Raw genomic sequence first — 18,946 nt, 5'->3', positions numbered from 1 at the left:
TGTTGCGGGGTCTATCCCAACATCCATCTCAGTGTTATGGAGGCTTCATAGACAGTCAGTCAGTTAGTTTTGAGTCTCTTATCTATGTATATATGTAAATATTCTATTTTGAGACTCAAGTTGCCCCTTTAATTTGGGCCTTATTTTTATCAGTTAAGTTGATTATGTCTTTGCATGGCATTGAGTTATTCTGTTGAGTCAGGTTTCCGCTGAGTTAAGAAAGCCAGGCCAAGGGTTCGCTTGGGGCCAGCAATGGTCTCCGAGTGCCGGTCCCGCCCAGGGTGTAGGCTCGGGGCGTGACAAATCTTTTATGCCATAGATCTATGCCTATATTATTATTAGACTTCTCTACTAAGAAATGACACCTAGTCTTGATGCATTAAGGCTTGTCATGTCCTGCATTCAGGCATGGAGAATTCACTGCATGCAAACCTTGGACATGTTTACCAGTCCCCTTCACCCTTCCACTGAAGAGATCCTGAAAAGTACAAAAATCAGGATAGAAATGGACTGAGCAGTTCAATTCCTTGGTAAGTTTTGACACATATAGCAAGTTATGTTGAAACTCGGGTATATACATCACATGAAATATGTCGTGTCTTTCCAAAGCTGTAGAGGAACCTAAGTGACTCACTTTAGCTGTGTTTCCAGTAGGTAGCATAACATACCTTTGCCTGTATTAAGAAGAGATCTAGTGTTGGATAGTAGACTATGATCACTAACCATATGATTGGTTGATCCTGTGTCTACTATCCATTGGTTAGAGGGATTAACCATACTTGCAGATAGAGCAGTACCACTAGTCTTACTATTTTGTCCAAACATATGCATAATTTGATTGTATTACTCAGGAGTAAAGTGTGGAGCATTAGGATGAGAGATCTGAGAAGATCTAGATTGTTGTACATAAGCACCTGTAGGTTTGGAGGAAGTAACACCCAATGCATTACTAGAGCTACCTGAATAACCATCTATATCTGACAGCATTTCTATATCCTGATGATGAAACTGAGTGTGAGTTAAACTTCTTCCTTGAGTTTTGTCTAAAATCTAGAGGATATCCATGCAGCTGGTAGTATCGATCGCTAGTATGACCAATGTAGTGACAATAATCACACTGTAGATGACTATTTTTTCTGTGTTTAGAGCTAGAGCTTGAGGTATTGCCTGAGTTGCCTGACCTAGAGTCAGAGCTTGAACCTGTGTAGTAGCCAGACCTAGTGTGCCCAGTATGCCCATGACTAGAAGTTGGCCTAAATTGCACCCTTCATTCTCTGGAATTAGGCTTAAAATTTCCTTTGCTCGTATAAAAAGTATCTCCTTCATTAATATCAAGGTTTTGTACTGATTTTCCAAGAGACCTTTGGCTCTCCTCTGAGATCACCATAGAATAAGCTTGATTGATAGAGGGAATCATCATAAGAATTTGACTCCTACTGGGGAATATGACTCATTTAGATCAGTGAGAAACTGAAGTAAATGTTGATAATCAATATGTTGCATGTAATTCCTAGATTCAGGACAGTTACAACCTGTGCAAGGCATTATGACGTCGAATTCATCCCAGCATTCACGCAGTCTAGAGAAGTAATTGGAAACAGTGAGTGTACCTTGTGACATAGAGTGAATCTCCTTGTGCAAAAAATTAATTCGAGATCCATCAACCTTATCGAACCTTTTCTTTAGATCACTCCAAACTTTTGATGCATTTGAGGCATAAATCACGCTGCTCAAGAGCTCTTTCATGATTGAATTGATGATCCATGAGAGAACAATGGCATTACACTTCTCCCATAGATCATGAAGAGATAAAGGAAATGTGTCTCTGGTATGCTTCCCATCAACAAAACCAAGCTTACTTTTTCCCAGTAAAGCAAGACGCATAGATCTACTCCATATAGCATAATTTTCAGGACCAGTTAGCTAAATTGAAACCAAAGAGCTACCTGAGGTATCTGATGGATGCAGATACATGGGATGATAATGATCAATCTTGATTGAATGGGATGGGACAACTGCTGCATCACTGGACTCATCAATCACCATGAATTACAGATCGAAGCTCTAAAAGAAACAGTAATAAGCAAATCAACAAAAAATCACTACAAAGTTGAACAACCACAAGCTGAATAACCACAAATTGATGATGAACTCCTGCTCGAACACTTTAGCTATGATACCATGTAAACTTATGGAGTAATCACCATCGAGAAGATGCAAAAGGATCATGAAGAAGAAGATACAGAAAGAATTATGAAAGAAAGAGAACTCATTCTCATTAAGTTGAAAGCATCTAAAAAAGTATATTTACATTGCTATGTCTGTATAAAGGAAAAAGTTACTGTGCTAACTAACTCTAACAACTTTCTAACCTTCTAACTGCTTCTAGAATAGTTATCTTGAGAAACTACTCTAATCCTAGCTGTCATAAGTCTAACCAACACCATTTAAAATTATCAAACAAAATATCGTGCATTTTTTTCTCTCATTAATGGCTATGGACCCAACAATCACCACAACCAATTTAAGAGCAATACAGTTAAAAACGACTTATTTTAAAAATACTTTTTAAAATGACTTTTCAAAAAGTATTTAGAAAAAATAATAATTTGTGTTTAGATAATACATTTGAAAATATTTTTCAGAAGCAAATATGTTTGGCTCATCTTTTTTAAAAAAGTGATTTTGAAAGTCAAATTACGAAAAAATAATACTCCCTCCGTTTCACAAAGAATGACCTGGTTTGACTTGGCACGGAGTTTAAGTAAATAAAGAAGACTTTTGAATCTTGTGGTCCTAAATTAAAGTTATGTCAAATGTACAAAATTGCCCATAATCTTGTGGTCTTAAACATGCCACGTGGAAAGCAAAAAGTAAAATGTTACCAAAAAAGGAAAGAGGTCGTTCTTTTTGAAACTGACTAAAAAGGAAGGGAGGTCATTCTTTGTGAAACGGAGAGAGTAATTATTAATGTACTTTTAATATTAAGATTATTCTATAGAGAGAAACTACTTTAAATATCTATTATAAAAAAAATAATTAAACTTTTATTTTTTTAAAATTAAAATGTACATATTTAAATTTTCGATCAAATTTATACCTTTTTAAGAGTGTTGAAATCTTTAATTGTTATTTTGTTTCTCTTTTTTCTAACCTTACAAAAAAAATTATTATCTTTTTTCCTAATTCTGAAAAATTAAACACAAAATAATATGTAAAATATAAAATAATAATATATAAACGTAAAATCAAATATAAATGTATTATAAAAAAGAAAATAAATGAAATTTAATCAAATTTATGGGATATGTTAATTAATTAATAAGAGTATATTGGTAAATATGTATATATGGAAGAAATATTTTAGTCCTGAGAAAAATATTTTTGTTTCTGCCTGCTTTTTTTAAGAAGTAGATATTTTTAACTTCTTTCCAACGACATAAAAACTATTTTTGCTTCTATTTAAAAGCATTTAACTTTTTCCCAACCGCAAAATATCTATTTTTTCTTTTATTTAAAAGCACTTTTACTGCTTTATCAAATACATAAATTTTCAGTAAAAATATTATTTTCTCAAAATAAGTGTTTCTAGTCTTCCAACAATACTATCAAACAGGTTCTAAATCTTTATAAACAGACTTATGTTTGTGTGAAGTAGTAACTTGAACAAAATTTCGTTAAGTAATTCACTTCTCTTAATTTCTACTAGTGTTATAAAACCTTAAGCATATTATTACGTGTTTAGTTTCTCTATTCCAAACACTACAAAAGCCTTTCTGAAAAATGGATGGATTTGATGGTGAGACGAAGATTACAAGTCGGAGTGAAAATCACCATCCAACTGTATGGGAAGATCATTTTCTTGCCTATGCTCATCTCTCGGTAAATTCGAATGCCAAGTCATGTTTTCATAATTTAAATTTTATATATCGATTGAGTAAATATTTTCAAAAGTGCTTTTGGAGAAAATTTTGTTTTCAACTTTTGAAAAGAAGTTTTACTACAACTCAACAATTGCTATTGCATTTTTTTTCTTCCTAAAATCACAATAGACCACTAACATTTTTGCTCTTGACGATAAGAGTTGGGACTTGTCAAATATAATGGTCACCCTAAATAGTCATCGTTTGCAACAAATTTTAAAGTAACAGAAAATAAATTGCAATCACAAATAAAATATGAAGAAACATAACATTATTGATAAATAGTGCGGGTACAATTTTGTTTCTTAATTCCTTGATTCTTCTCTCGTAAGAAATTTATGTATTTCTCAAATTAGAATGATTTGAATTTGATCTTTTTATGAATATTCGAGATGCCTTTTAAGGGAATATCCTTTATATAAGCATGAACTAGGATTTAGGGTTGAGTAGTCTCCAAAAATCCTAATTGGATTGAACACACCTTATAGAATCCCAACTCGAATTGAGCATATCTTGTAGAGTCCCACAAAATTTCATTGTCTACCGTCACCACCAATATTTTTGCTCTTGATGATGATAGTGGTCAAATTTCATGTGCACCTAACTAATTTAAATCTTTATAATAGGCTTATGTCTGTGTGAAGTAGTAACTTAAACAAAACTTCTTTATGTAATTCAGTTCTCTTACTTTCCACTACTGTTATCAAACCTTAATTAAGCATATTATTACGTCTTTAGTTTCTCTACTCCAAACTCTACAAAAACTAAGTTGAAAAAATGGATGGATTTGGTAGCGAGAGGGAAATTACATGTCGGAGTGACAATCATCATTCTACTATTTGGGGAGACTATTTTCTTGTCTATGTTAATCTCTCGGTAAATTTGAATACCTAGTGTATTCACGTTTTAATTTAAGTTTAAATTTTATGTATCGACTGAGTAAAACTTTTGATGATGGGAGTTGGGACTTATCAAATTTTACGTACAACCATTCTAAATATTCATCAGTAACATAATTACCGTTGATGATGGGACTTGGTACGGCCATTTTAAATATTCATCACTAACATATTTACTGTTGATGATGGGAGGTGAGACTTATCAAATTTCTTGGCCACCTTAAATATTCACCACTAGCATTTTTGCTCTTGACGATAAGAATTGGGACTTGTCAAATATAATGGCCACCCTAAATAGTCACGGCTGATAACAAATTTTAAAGTGATAAAAAATAAATTGCAATTATAAATAAAGTATGAAGAAACATAACTTTATTGATAAATAGTGCAAGTTCAGTTTTGTTCCTCTTTTGATTCGAGGGTCGTTTGTGTCGTATTTCTCAAATTAGGGTGATTTAAATTTATTTATTTTTATGAATATTTCATGAAAATTTATAAGATATTCGAGATGTCTTTAAAGGGAATATAGTACCCTTTATAAATTCGAATTGAACACATCTTATAGAATCCCACAAAATTTCAATATCTACCGTCATCACTAACATTTTTACTCTTGATGATGATAGTAGTCAAATTTCATGTGCACCCTAACTAATTTACCGGTTGCCAATTTTCAACATAGCAGATTTATTTTGAAAATAATTTGGGCACATTTTAAAATTATCAGACGAAAGATGGTGCATTTTTCTTTCTCATTAATGGGTATAGACCCCACAATCACCCCTACCAATTTAAGAGCATTATCGTTAAAAATGACTTATTATTAGAATTATCTTTTTTAAAATGACTTTTTAGAAAAGTGTTTTTGAATAATAATAATTTGTGTTTGGTTAATATATTTGAAAAGTGTTTTTTAATAGGCAAAATGTGTTTGACTGATCTTTTTGTAAAAGTGTTTTTTGATAGTCAAATTACTAAAAAAAATAATTATTAATGTACCTTTAATATTAAGATTATTTTATAGAGAAAAACTATTTTAAATATCTATTATAAAAAAGTTAATTAATTTTTTATTTTTATTAAATTAAAATGTACATTTTAAATTATCAATCAATATTAAACCTTTTTTATGAGGGTTTTTTTTTGGGGCAAATTTACCACTAGACAAAGTGTCTAGCGGCCTTTTATTAGAAATAAAAATCTCAATAGGGATAAGTACAAGCAAGAGGGGCTAGGTCTTACCTTACTAATCCTAATGCGGTAACAAACCTCTACTAACTAACAAGCATGAAGAAAATACGAGCTAGAGAGAACTAGGTATTTTGTGATCACCACAGAGTTTGTAATACACTCTATTATACTCCCTCCGTTTCAAAAAGAATGACCTCCTTTAATTTCCTTTTTAGTCTGTTTAAAAAAAATGACCTCTTTCTTTTTTTGGTAACATTTTAATTTCAGTTTTCCACGTGGCATGTTTAAGGCCACAAGATTAAAGGACAATTTTGTACGTTTGACATAACATTAATTTATTAGGACCACATGATTCAAAAGACTTTTTTATTTTCTTAAACTCCATGTCAAGTCAAACTAGATCATTCTTTGTGAAACGGAGGGAGTACCTTTTTTATGAGGGTTAAAATCTTTGATTGTTATTGTTCTCTCTTTTTTCTAACCTTACAAAAATATTGTTATTATCTTCTTTTTCTAATTCTGTAAAATTATACATAAAATAATATGTAAAATATAAAATAATAATATATAAACGTAAAATAAAAAATAAAATTAACTATAAAAAGTAAATTTTTTAAATGAAATTTAACCAAACTTATGAGATATGTTAATTAATAAGAATACATTGGTAAATATGTATATATGAAAGGAATATTTTAGACTTCAGAAAAATAATTTTTTGCTTCTGTTTTTTTTTTAAGAAGCAGATATTTTTAACTTCTTCCTAACAACAGAAAAACTGTTACTACTTCTATTTAAAAGCATTTTTACTAATTGCCAAATACATGATTTTTCAATAAAAGTATTATTTTCTCAAAATAAGTGTTTCTGGTCTCCCAACAGCAATGTCAAACAGGCTCTAAATCTTTATAAATAGACATGTTTTCATGGTCTAATTTGAGTTTAAATTTTATGTGTAGAGTAAAAATTCTCAAAAGTGCTTTTGGAGAAAGTAATGTTAAGAAGTTTTGCTACAACTCAAAAATAATTATTGTATTTTTTCCCTAAAAGCACAATAGATTTGAAAAAGGCTCAATAAAGCAAAACATAAGTAGGAAAAAATATGTTATATGAGTTAAAATTAATCTTGTCTTTCGCCCCGCTCCTTTTAGTCATCCTTTTCACATTTTTACTTTTAATATTCGAACCCCTGAATGAAAACCATGTGTGCGTCACTGTATATATACATACTAATGCATATAATATACATATTTATATATATAATATACATACATACATATACATATACACAACATACACATACCATATACAATCAAATGTATATTTTAGAGGTTATATTAAAATAAGATCTGTATTTAGATAATTTTTTCAAATCACCGTATGATATATATTAGTAATCCGATCGAGTCCAAATCAATCAAAGGAACAATTTCATCGGAGCTTGAAAGGGATCATCCAAGACCATGTTTAGTCCAATCATCGGATTCACCACTAATATTTTTGCTCTTGACGATAAGAGTTGGGACTTGTCAAATATAATGGCCATCCTAAATAGTCACTGTTTGCAATAAATTTTAAAGTGATAGAAAATAAATTGTAATAACAAATAAAATATGAAGAAATATAATTTTATTGATAGATAGTGCGGGTTCAATTCTGTTCTTCCCTTGATTCGAGGGTCATTTGTGGCGTATTTCTCAAACTAGGATGATTTAAATTTGATCTTTTTATGAATATTCTATGAATTTGTGGAATATTCGAGTACCCTTTATATAGGCATGAACTAGGGTTTAGGGTTGAATAGTATCCAAAAATCCTAATTGGAATTGAACTCACCATGCAAAATCAGTGGCGGAGCCACCTTACATTCAGGGGTTCATCCGAAACCCCCTTTGGTAGAAAATTATATTATTTATACATGGTTAAAATAATTTTTTAGGTGTATATAGCAGAAGTCGAACCCCCTTCGGCTAATTCGTGTGTCTATTTTTTCAGATTTTATAAACTCCCTTCTTGAAAATCCTAGCTCCGTCACTTTGTAGAATCTCAACTCAAATTGAACACATCTGGTAAACCCACAAAATTTCAATGTCCACAGTCGCCACTAAAATTTTTGCTCTTGATGATGAGAGTAGTAAAATTTCATGTGCACCCTAACTAAATTAAATCTTTATAAATAGGCTTATGTCTGTGTGAAGTAGTAACTTAAACAAAACTTCTTTATGTAATTCACTTCTCTTACTTTCTACTACTGTTATCAAACCTTAATTAAGCATATTATTACGTCTTTAGTTTCTCTACTCCAAACTCTACAAAAACAAAGTTAGAAAAAATGGATGGATTTGGTGGTGAGAGCGAAATTACACGTCGGAGTCATGACAATCATCATCCTACTTTTTGAGGAGACCATTTTCTTGCCTATGCTAATCTCTCGATAAATTTGATCAATGCCTAGTGTGTCCATGTTTTAGTTTGATTTTATATTTTATGTGTCGCTGAGTAAAAGAAAAAAAAAATTACACTTTCAAGTTACTAGAAATTATTTACGGGTAAGACCTTTTAAAATATGGGATTTGTCAAGTTATCTTCGAGAACATATAAAAATAAATATGACCTAATGTATTCCCCTACAGCCTTAAAATTCTTAATTTTTTAACATGTGTTCAGTACTGTCGATAATATAAAAAATTGAATTATTTTGTTTTCAGTTGAAACACTCTTGATCCATATTCTGTTTGCAAATACTTATTGAAGCACAAAGAAATATAGATATATATATATATATCTATACAAAGTTATTTATTTACGCGTATATGTTGTTCAGGTCGATTAGAAGGTGCAGAAATAGCTAGAACTGAATGCGGAAAGTATGGAGACAATGAATGGGAAGAGAAGGAACACAAGGATCTAAAAGAAGTGAGAAAAATGCTAGTGATTTCTCCTTCCAAATCTTTGCAAAAACTTGGACTTATAAACACAATCCAATTGCTTGGAGTGGCATACCATTTTGAACATGAGATTGAGTAATCATTGAGTGAAATCTATAATGGTTATGAAGAATGGATTGGTGAAAGTCATGACCTTCATGTTGTTGCTCTAAGCTTTCGATTATTTAGGCAACAAAGTTACTATGTCTCATCTGGTAAGTAATACGTCATCCCATCCAAAGGACAATAGTTTAAGAGCCCATTTGAACATGTTTTAGATCATAACTTTGAATCATTCATTAGAAATTAGATATTTTAGCAAATGCTTTTTTCAATTTAACTTTAAAACCAAATAATACATTAGCAAATGCTTATTCAATTTCAATTTGAAAAATATTACGAAATAAAAATATTTTCTAGTTTATTAGGAAAGAGAGTTTTATCGTTATTTAGAAAAAAAAAACTAATGATGGTATACAATAATATATCATCAATTCAAAATATATACGAGATTATAAATTAAAAATCTTCAAATTTGAGTCTCAAATCCTATGATCAAACTCCTACTAATTAATTCTGAAGAATTTACTTTAACTTTTATTTTATCCTCAATGAGAAAGCCATGCAAGTATTATGAAATATTTAAAATTATAAGTTTCAAAATATTATAACCATACATATATTATGATATATTTATAGACACAAAATTTAAAAATATTTCTTCTTTTATTAAACTATATATCTTTTCAATATTTGTTAGAGTAGCGCTTACAAGATTTGTTCCATGTAATAATGTGTAAGTAAGAATTTTATTAATGACTCCACCTAATGCGTATACAATATATGGATATATTAAAAGGAATATGTATTTCTAAAAATAAATCGACGATATAATTTTCTTATTCACTACTATCATCGGTAGATAAAAGTTAATCTCTTTTATTTATACAGTAGGTGGAACATCAACGTTGCAGAAAAGCTAGCGCCATATATGAAACTCTTTTACACTGCTCTCCTAGATTTTTACAATGAAGTGGAGAAAGAGTTGGCAAAGGAGAACAAGTCATTTCGAGTCAACTTTGCTATTAGTGAGATAATTATGTGATAGATATTAATTATTACTCCTAATAATCCAACAAATAAATTAAGGAGTTTTTAGTAGGGAAGAAAGGGGTTATGAAAATGTTTTTCACGTTAGAGTTGATGCTTTTTTTCAAAAAAAATGTCCTAACCAAATGCTTGGCAATCATTGGTTGAGCTTATTTATGATTTTGTGCTGAACCCGGTAAACGAATAAATAGGTGGTCTTTCTAGAAATGTTAAACAAAACAACGGTACGACCAATCTTTTTTTTTCAGAATCGTTTAAAACCCCCAAACTCCTCATCCTGACTCCACTTATGCAGCTTTGTGCCATTTACCAACATGGTTTGTGGTGCACTGTTGAGAGTGTTTCACCCTTAACCAGAGGTCTCGGGTTCGAGCCCTGGGTATGGAGAAAATCCTATTGGGAGCGCCACCCCCGAATGGGCCCTGCAAAGCGCGATCCAGATTTAATCGGAGCTCCAATGGTGGGCTCCGGACACCGGGTGGGAAACCAAAAAAAGCTATGTCCCATTTTATGAGTCATTCATTTATAAAGAAATGAGGTAATTAATTTCAGATGAAAAAGTTGGTGAGGGCTTATTTTCAAGAGGCAAAATGGTATCATGGGAACACAGTCCCCAGAATGGAGGAGTATATGAAGAATGGAATTGAAACTAGTGTTATCCCAAATCTTACTGCTGCTTCTTGGCTAGGCATGGGCGATGAAGCAACCAAAGAGACATTCAAATGGATTATAACACAACCTTCAATTCTCATCCCTTCCTCTATTATTGCAAGATTGTTGAATGATATTGTAACACATGAGGTATATAAATTCTCGCATCTTCTCCATTTTTACAACAGTTATTTACTCGTATTATTATATATAATATGACTCAAAATATCGAGATGATTTCATATCTAAAATTTGGGATTGTTTAGAGGTGATTGCGAGTTGATTGAGAGTAAAAATTAATGTATACTTCATGTGTATTCAGTGTATCCTTCATGCATAGCTAAGCTACATTTAGTTTTTTAAGTGTATCATAATGCATAGTCAGTGTATAGCTCATGCATAGATACACTATATTGTATATCCGGTATATATTATCTAGGAAAAAATTACTTGGATGAGTTACCTTTTAAAAAATAATTACTGATTTTAGCGATACTTTTTTATTTATTACTATTTATAGCAATACTATGATAAATCTGACATATGTATTAAAAGTGAATATTAATATTATTTTTTATATTTTTATTTCTCTTGCAATCTCGGCTCTTGTGTACTTGTTAGTCTAATGGTTGTTGCTCATGTGATACGCAGAGAGAAATAGAAAGAGGAGATGTAGCTTTTGGTATTGAATGTTACATGAATGAATATGATGCCACAAAGGAAGAAGCTTACATGGGGATAAGGAAAATAATAGAGAAAAATTGGAAGGATTTGAATCAACAATGGCTAAAACCAATAACAGTACCAAGAATTTTACTCATGACGTACAGTGCTTAACCTTATTAGGACGTCAGAATTCTTTTATAAAGATGAAGATGCTTATACTTCTTCCAAAAATAACTTAAAAGACGTCATTTCTATGGTGCTTGTTGATCCCATTAAAGTATGAAAGCAAATTGAAGGACAAAATAAAGAAAATGGAATAAAGAAATTGTAATCCTCTACAATGCTTATATTTCTTTCACACTTAATTGTGGATGTTTATTTGCTACTCCAATAAGCAGTTTTGTAAACAACATTGCATGCAACTTTAATTTTGTTCTTTTATAAATAGATAGTCATTTCTGTTCATTTATACATCACTGTGAAGTTGAGCAATATATCAATGTCTCTCTAAATACTTTTCTCTTGTGCATTTACTTTAAAGTCTTTCTTTTGTAATTGATAAAAAGAAACTAAGAAAAAAAAATAAAATAAACTTCCACTTTTTTATTAGTTAATTAAAGGAATTTCGAAAGAAAAGAAACAAGAAAAATATTTCTTTAAAAATAATAATTTTGTTAAGTTCATAAATGTTCGTTGTTAATAGTTTGGTTAAAAAATGTCTCTATTATTACACAAATAAAATATTTTTAAGCCAACAAGCCTTTTAGCAACAAATTAATATTAGTTGGTATTTGGTTGATAACTCAATTTGCCAACCAGTTCGATTAATTTACCACCAATTTTTGTTTGTTTATAATTGGGATTACTTTTATAGTGAGAATTACTTGGTAGAAATTTGTAACACCTCGAAAATCTCTAAGCTACAACCCGAATCATTATATAACATCTCGCAACTCTACCCTTAAAATTTGAATCGTTCATGTAACACCTCGAACTTCGAAAAGGGCTAAAGAGGAGTAACAGACAAGTTCACAAACCCAAAATGGACCATGGACCCTTCACGACACCCTAAACGGTCTGTTTTGGGGTCCACGGCCTGTTTAGGGCATGGTGGCCAACCGTCCAAGGCTGACAAGGTGGGGTCACCTGGACTGGACCCTAGATGGCCCGTGGTGGCTTGTACGATCCGTTTAGGGGTCCGCACAAGTCACACATAAGTTTTTAGGTTTTGGTCAACTTCAAACAATCATATCTCTCAGCACATAATGAACTAGGTGGCCCCAGACCTATCAAATTAAAGGTTTTTGAGTTCTCTTTCCAACACCACCAAGTTTGCCTCATTTCGATCTTGGATTAAAATGTTATGCCCATTTTAGTGAAGCCCTGTCGGGTAGGTGAAGCTTCACAACCGGTGAAGTGTTTCACGGACCGTGGAGACTTAAACGGTCCGTGAAACCTCCCTTAAAATATTTACCCTTTAATGCCTCATTACTTTCATATCCCTTTTTTATTTTAAAATGACATATATCTATTTTTATTCATGTGCTGACATTATGCTGACGCCAACGCCCACCTTTTTTTCCTCTGTGATACCATCACCGTATATTACATCATATGAATATATTCTGATGGTATCAACGTGTAACTGAGCAACGTCTTGATTGAAGGACTGCTTCCTCCTCCTTGATACCAAAAAAATTTGGGAAGTGTAAAAGCTACTTTTTAGAAAGTTGAAAAAGTGAGGCCCGGCGCGTGTTGAACAAAGCTTTCAACCTATTTGGTTTATATTACCACGTAAGCCGAAAAGTGGTAAACAATTAACTAAAATATAAGTTCGGGGGGTAATAGGACCTTAGTAAAGGTTAGGTGTGTCTCAGGGATTTTGGGCATAGGCTGGGGGTACTTATGCATTTTCCCTTAAAATAAATTAAAAGACGTCATTTCTATGGTGCTTGTTGATCCCATTAAAGTATGAAAGCTAATTAAAGGACAAAATAAAGAAAATGGAATAAAGAAATTGTAATCCTCTAGAATGCTTATATTTCTTTCACACTTAATTGTGGATGTTTATTTGTTACTCCAATAAGCAGTTTTGTAAACAACATTGCATGCAACTTTAATTTTGTTCTTTTATAAATAGATAGTCATTTCTGTTCATTTATACATCACTGTGAAGTTGAGCAATATATCAATGTCTCTCTAAATACTTTTCTCTTGTGCATTTACTTTAAAGTCTTTCTTTTGTTATTGATAAAAAGAAAGTAAGAAGAAAAAATAATTAAACTTTACTTTTTTATTAGTTAAAGGAATTTCAAAAGAAAAGAAACAAGAAAAATATTTCTTTAAAAATAATATTTTTGTTAAGTCCATAAATGTTCGTTGTTAATAGTTTGATTAAAAAATGTCTCTGTTAAACAAATAAAGCATTTTGAGCCAACAAGCCTTTTAGCAACAGATTAATATCAATTGGTATTTAGTTGATAACTCAATTTGCCAACCACTTTGATTAATTTACCACCAATTTTTGTTTGTTTATAATTGGGATTACTTTTATAGTGAGAATTACTTGGTAGAAATTTGTAACACCTCGAAAATCTCTAAGCTACAACCCGAATCATTATATAACATCTCGCAACTCTACCCTTAAAATTTGAATCGTTCATGTAACACCTCGAACTTCGAAAAGGGCTAAAGAGGAGTAACAGACAAGTTCACAAACCCAAAATGGACCATGGACCCTTCACGACACCCTAAACGGTCCGTTAAGAGGTCCACGACCCGTTTAAGGCATGGTGGCCAACCGTCCAAGGCTGCCAAGGTGGGGGTCACCTAGACGGGACCCTAGGCGGCTCGTGGTGGCTTATGCTCCGTTTAGGGGTCCGTACAAGTCACACATTAGTTTTTAAGTTTTGGGTCAACTTTAAACGATCATATCTCTTAGCACATAATGAACTAGGTGGCCCTGGACCTATTAAGTTAAAGGTCTTTGATTCCTCTTTCTAGCGCCACCAAGTTTGCCTCATTTCTAGTTTGGATTAAAATGTTATACCATTTTAGTGAAACCCTGTCGGGTAGGTAAAGCTTCACAGCCGGCTATACAGCCGGTGAAGTGTTTCACGGACCATGGAGACTTAAACGGTCTGTGAAACCTCCCTTGAAATAGTTACCCTTTAATGTCTCATTACTTTCATACCCCTTTTTTAATTTTAAAATGATATATATCTATTTTTATTCATTTGTTGACATCATGCTGACGCCAACGCCACCCTTTTTTGTAAGAATCTATATAAAATATGTCTATATATGGTAAGTTAATTACTTTATTATTTTTTTTTTTTTTTTTTTGAAACTAGTCCTATTTATAATGTAGAATTTAAAAAAAAAAAAAATTCTTAATTTTGTTGATCAAAACTATTATCTAAAAGTCAAAGATCAAAAGAAGGTTTATCTTTTTTTTCAAGTCATGCTTATTAATGAGTTAGAAAAATTCTTTCAAATTTATATAGATTAATAACAATCTAAATCATTTATAGTGTCTCGTGTAATGTCACATCACTTACAAAATTATTGTTTTAAAATATAATTACTAAAGTTGTTTGACTTAGTTATTCGTTACATCTTTTTTTCGTCAATTAAATTTTATTTTACTCTATAAAAACATATTTATTAAAAAAATATTATACTATTTATTTTGATAAGGCAAATCAACTTTAATGGGAATTTATTTTATTAAATAAATTTTATTAATTATAATTTGAATTTAAATTTGGTAACTATTACTATAAAAATAATTACTAGAGCTATTGGACTAAGTTATTCATTATATCTTTTTCATATATTAAATTATATTTTACTCTATTAAAAAAAATTATTCCAAAAATAAATTAGACTATTTATTTTTGATATATAATACAAATATTTTTTTTATTAGGAGTTTATTGGAATTTCCTTGATATTTGATTTTATCGATTCAAAATTAATAGAACTCATATTACAATAGTTAAATGAATAATTTTGCCTACTGATACATCCCCAAAAAAATATAGTGGTTAATGAATTTTGTGTTTGAGGAAGTTTTTGGGTGTGGAGAAATTGAAAAGGGTGTGAGTAGGAATGAAGTGGGAAATGGTGAAAACTGAAAAGAGCGGACAATGAGAGAGAGATAAAAATCATACTTTTTTTCTTTGTATATTATTTATCTTTTTAATATATAATTTTTGATGTGTCATAAAAATATATATGATATATAAAAAAATAACGTTGGAATACCACGTGTAGTTACATTGGTTGTATTATATACCCAATGATCAAGTGAGAAAGGAGTTTAAAATATTGTTCTTTATCGAGTTTAAGTGTTTATTTGACAAAATGATAAGTAAGAAGGTTCAATTAACAAACGAAACCAAATACAATAATTTTTCAAGTCATAACGCCCCTAAATATTCACAACTAACATTTTTGCTCTTGATAATGGGAGTGACCAAATTTCATGTCACCCTAAATAATCAAGGTTGGAAAAATAAAAATTTCACCCAAAAATAAAATTCATGTTAAATAGCAATAATAAGAGAATAACAACAACATCAAATACTCTAATCAAATAAAAATATAATATCCAAACAAAGTAATTAATACCACTGCTTACAGCTTGATGGTGTCAAGAGACTAACCACACTTTCTAACTAAACAACATTCTTCTATGTCACACAACTCACCATAATATTATCCTCCCACTATTTTCTTATAGACTATAAAAAATAATCTATAGATTACTCTTTATTGCTCTCTTTGATTTTTGGTGGATTTTTTTTTTTATAAATGAACAGAAGCTCTCAATTTATAGAAATGGAAATTATAACGCCAATTTTTCTCTATAATAATAATTAGTTGGTCGCTAATTTTCAACAGAGTAGATTTGCTTTCGTCAAAAGATGGTGCATTTTATTCCTCATTAATAGGTATGGACCGCACAACCTTGTCTAGTCGATTTTCTCTATAACATTTTCACCTTCAAATCTTTGATGGATGCTTGAGTTTTAAAAAGTTGCTTCAGTAGCTCTTCTTATCCTTTTTCATATTTTCTTTGTGGAATTATAAAGAACCTTCCAATTGTTCTATCGTCGTAGAGTCTAAATTCTTAGACTCCTCAATAGCACACATCACACTATCAAAGTTAGATTAAAAAGAGCAAAGGAGAAGATCTACCACACATGCCTTCTTGGTTGATTCAAAACAATTATCACTCTTGAACAAAAATTCAAAATGTATTTAGATTCTTTCATTTTTAAAACTTTAGAATCAGCCTTTAATTAAAGTTTAAAATTTTACCCTCTTCACATTATCAATTCCTTGTAGAAAACTTTACAAAATCTCCCTTTCTTTGAGATGGTTGCATCAACCGCTTTCTCAACCATGTCATCATCCAAACACATCTAAACACTGATGAATGAGCGTGAGGGCCTATTGATCTTACTTCCTTGTTTTTAATGATGTATTTTGGGACAATTTCCTTAGTAGTGAATTTTGTATATACCATTTGTCTATAATGTCCCCAATATATATCTTGAGAGTCAAAAATAACTTTCATGCGTAGACATCATTTTTCATAATTATCTCTCTTAAGACGGAGGAATTGAAAGAATAGTAAATTATTATTTCTCATTGATTTCATAAAGTGGACAAGTATTGTTGGACATCCTAAAGTAACATAGTGGACAACTATTGTTATACAGAGGGAGTAATTAATGTCACTGATTATAACTTGATGGTATCAAGAAACTACCACACTTTCTAAATAAACAACATTCTTTTATTTCACATAACTTATTACTCCCTCGGTCCCTTTTTACTTGTCAAATTTTGACTTAACATACCTATCAAGAAAATATTGATTGGTACAGTGAGTTTACCATTTTTATCTCTATTAATTGATAGGATCCCAAAGATCTTTACTAGCTATATTTTTTAAAGACATTAATTTGATATTAATAAATTGAGGGTATAATAGGTAAAAAAAAGTTATTCTATCTTACTTTGTCAAAATAACAAGTAAAAAAGCATAGATAAAAAAGAAAAATTGAACAAATAAAAAGGAACAAAGAAATACAATATTATTCCCACATCATTTTCTTATTGATTATAGAAAATTAGAGCCGTTAATTTGGGCTAGGCCCGTTGGGCCGGCCTGGCCTAATATGTGATTTAATAGGACTAGACTAAGATTTTTGGAGCCCATTTAAGAAAATATTTTTTTAGCCCGGCCTGGATAAGCCTGCTGATTTGTGGGGCTTGAGAAATATAGGTAGGGCCGGCCCATGGGAGAAATAAAAATATAATATAATATTAAAAATAACAAGAGTCCAAACTCAAATTCTGTTTAAAGTTTATTCAGATATGTTTGATGAAGATGATGTTTTGGTGTTGGATATGCCATAAGTTTCATGAAGTGTTAGTTACGCCATAAGTTTCATGAATTATTTTAAGGAGTTCAATTTTTTTTTTTATAGATAAAATATTGTCATATTTTTTGTGTTTTATTGTGATAATTACAAAACAATTAAGTTAATATTTCTATTTAGACATTTATACTTTTACTTGAGAACAAACTTATAAATATTATAAAGATAATTTTATTTGTGGATTTGATTAACAAGTAGTACATTAACACCATGTAATATTGTTTTATCGATGATAATATTTCTAAATTATAATTTATAATTTAATAAGTGGGCTGGCCCGGCATAGCCCGCAGCCCGCAACCCAACAACTGTAAATTTTCATAGTAGCTCTCCTATAAATTCTCATAAACAAAGTTGTGCGTGATGAATCACTAGTATACTTCAACTATCCCAAGCAACATCAAATCTTCCAGAATGAACAAGTCTAACCAAATATGATGGCCACCCTAGATAGTCATTGCTTGCAACAAATTTTAAAGTGATAGAAAATAAATTGCAATCACAAATAAAATATGAAGAAACATAACTTTATTGATAAATAGTGCGGGTTCAATTTTGTTCCTCCCTTGATTTGAGGATCGTTTGTGGCGTATTTCTCAAACTAGGATGATTAAAATTTGATCTTTTTATGAGTATTTCATGAATTTGTGAAATATTTGAGATGCCTTTTAAAAAAATATAATACCCTTTATATAGACATAACTCAAATTGAACACATCTTTTAGAGTTTCATAAAATTTCAATGTCTACTGTGACCACTAACATTTTTGCTCTTGATGATATTAGTGGTCAAATTTCATGTGCACCCTATCTAATTTATCGGTTGCCAATTTTCATTAATGGGTATAGACCCCGCAATCACCCCTACCAATTTAAGAGCATTATTGTTAAAAACGACTTATTTTAAAAATAATTTTTTAAAAATAATTTTTTAGAAAAGCATTTTTGAAAAATAATAATTTGTGTTTGTTTAATATATTTGAAAAGTGTTTTTTAATAGGCAAAATGTGTTTGACTGATCTTTTTAAAAAAGTGTTTTTGAGAGTCAAATTACGAAAAAAACAATAACTATTAATGTATTTTTAGTATTAAGATTATTCTATAGAGAGAAAGTACTTTAA

At 30.7% G+C, this 18,946-nt stretch overlaps 1 pseudogene; it reads left to right on the top strand.

Moving 5' to 3' along the window:
• Positions 1-11,695, top strand: part of LOC102594526 ((-)-germacrene D synthase-like) — a 33,840-nt pseudogene extending 22,145 nt beyond the window's left edge.
• The last annotated feature ends 7,251 nt before the right edge of the window (positions 11,696-18,946 follow it).

The sequence above is a fragment of the Solanum tuberosum genome, unplaced genomic scaffold, assembly GCF_000226075.1.
Source record: "Solanum tuberosum cultivar DM 1-3 516 R44 unplaced genomic scaffold, SolTub_3.0 scf00458, whole genome shotgun sequence".
Taxonomy (NCBI): Eukaryota; Viridiplantae; Streptophyta; class Magnoliopsida; order Solanales; family Solanaceae; genus Solanum; species Solanum tuberosum.
Note: the sequence above shows the minus strand (reverse complement) of the source record. Positions and strands in the feature narration are given on the sequence as shown.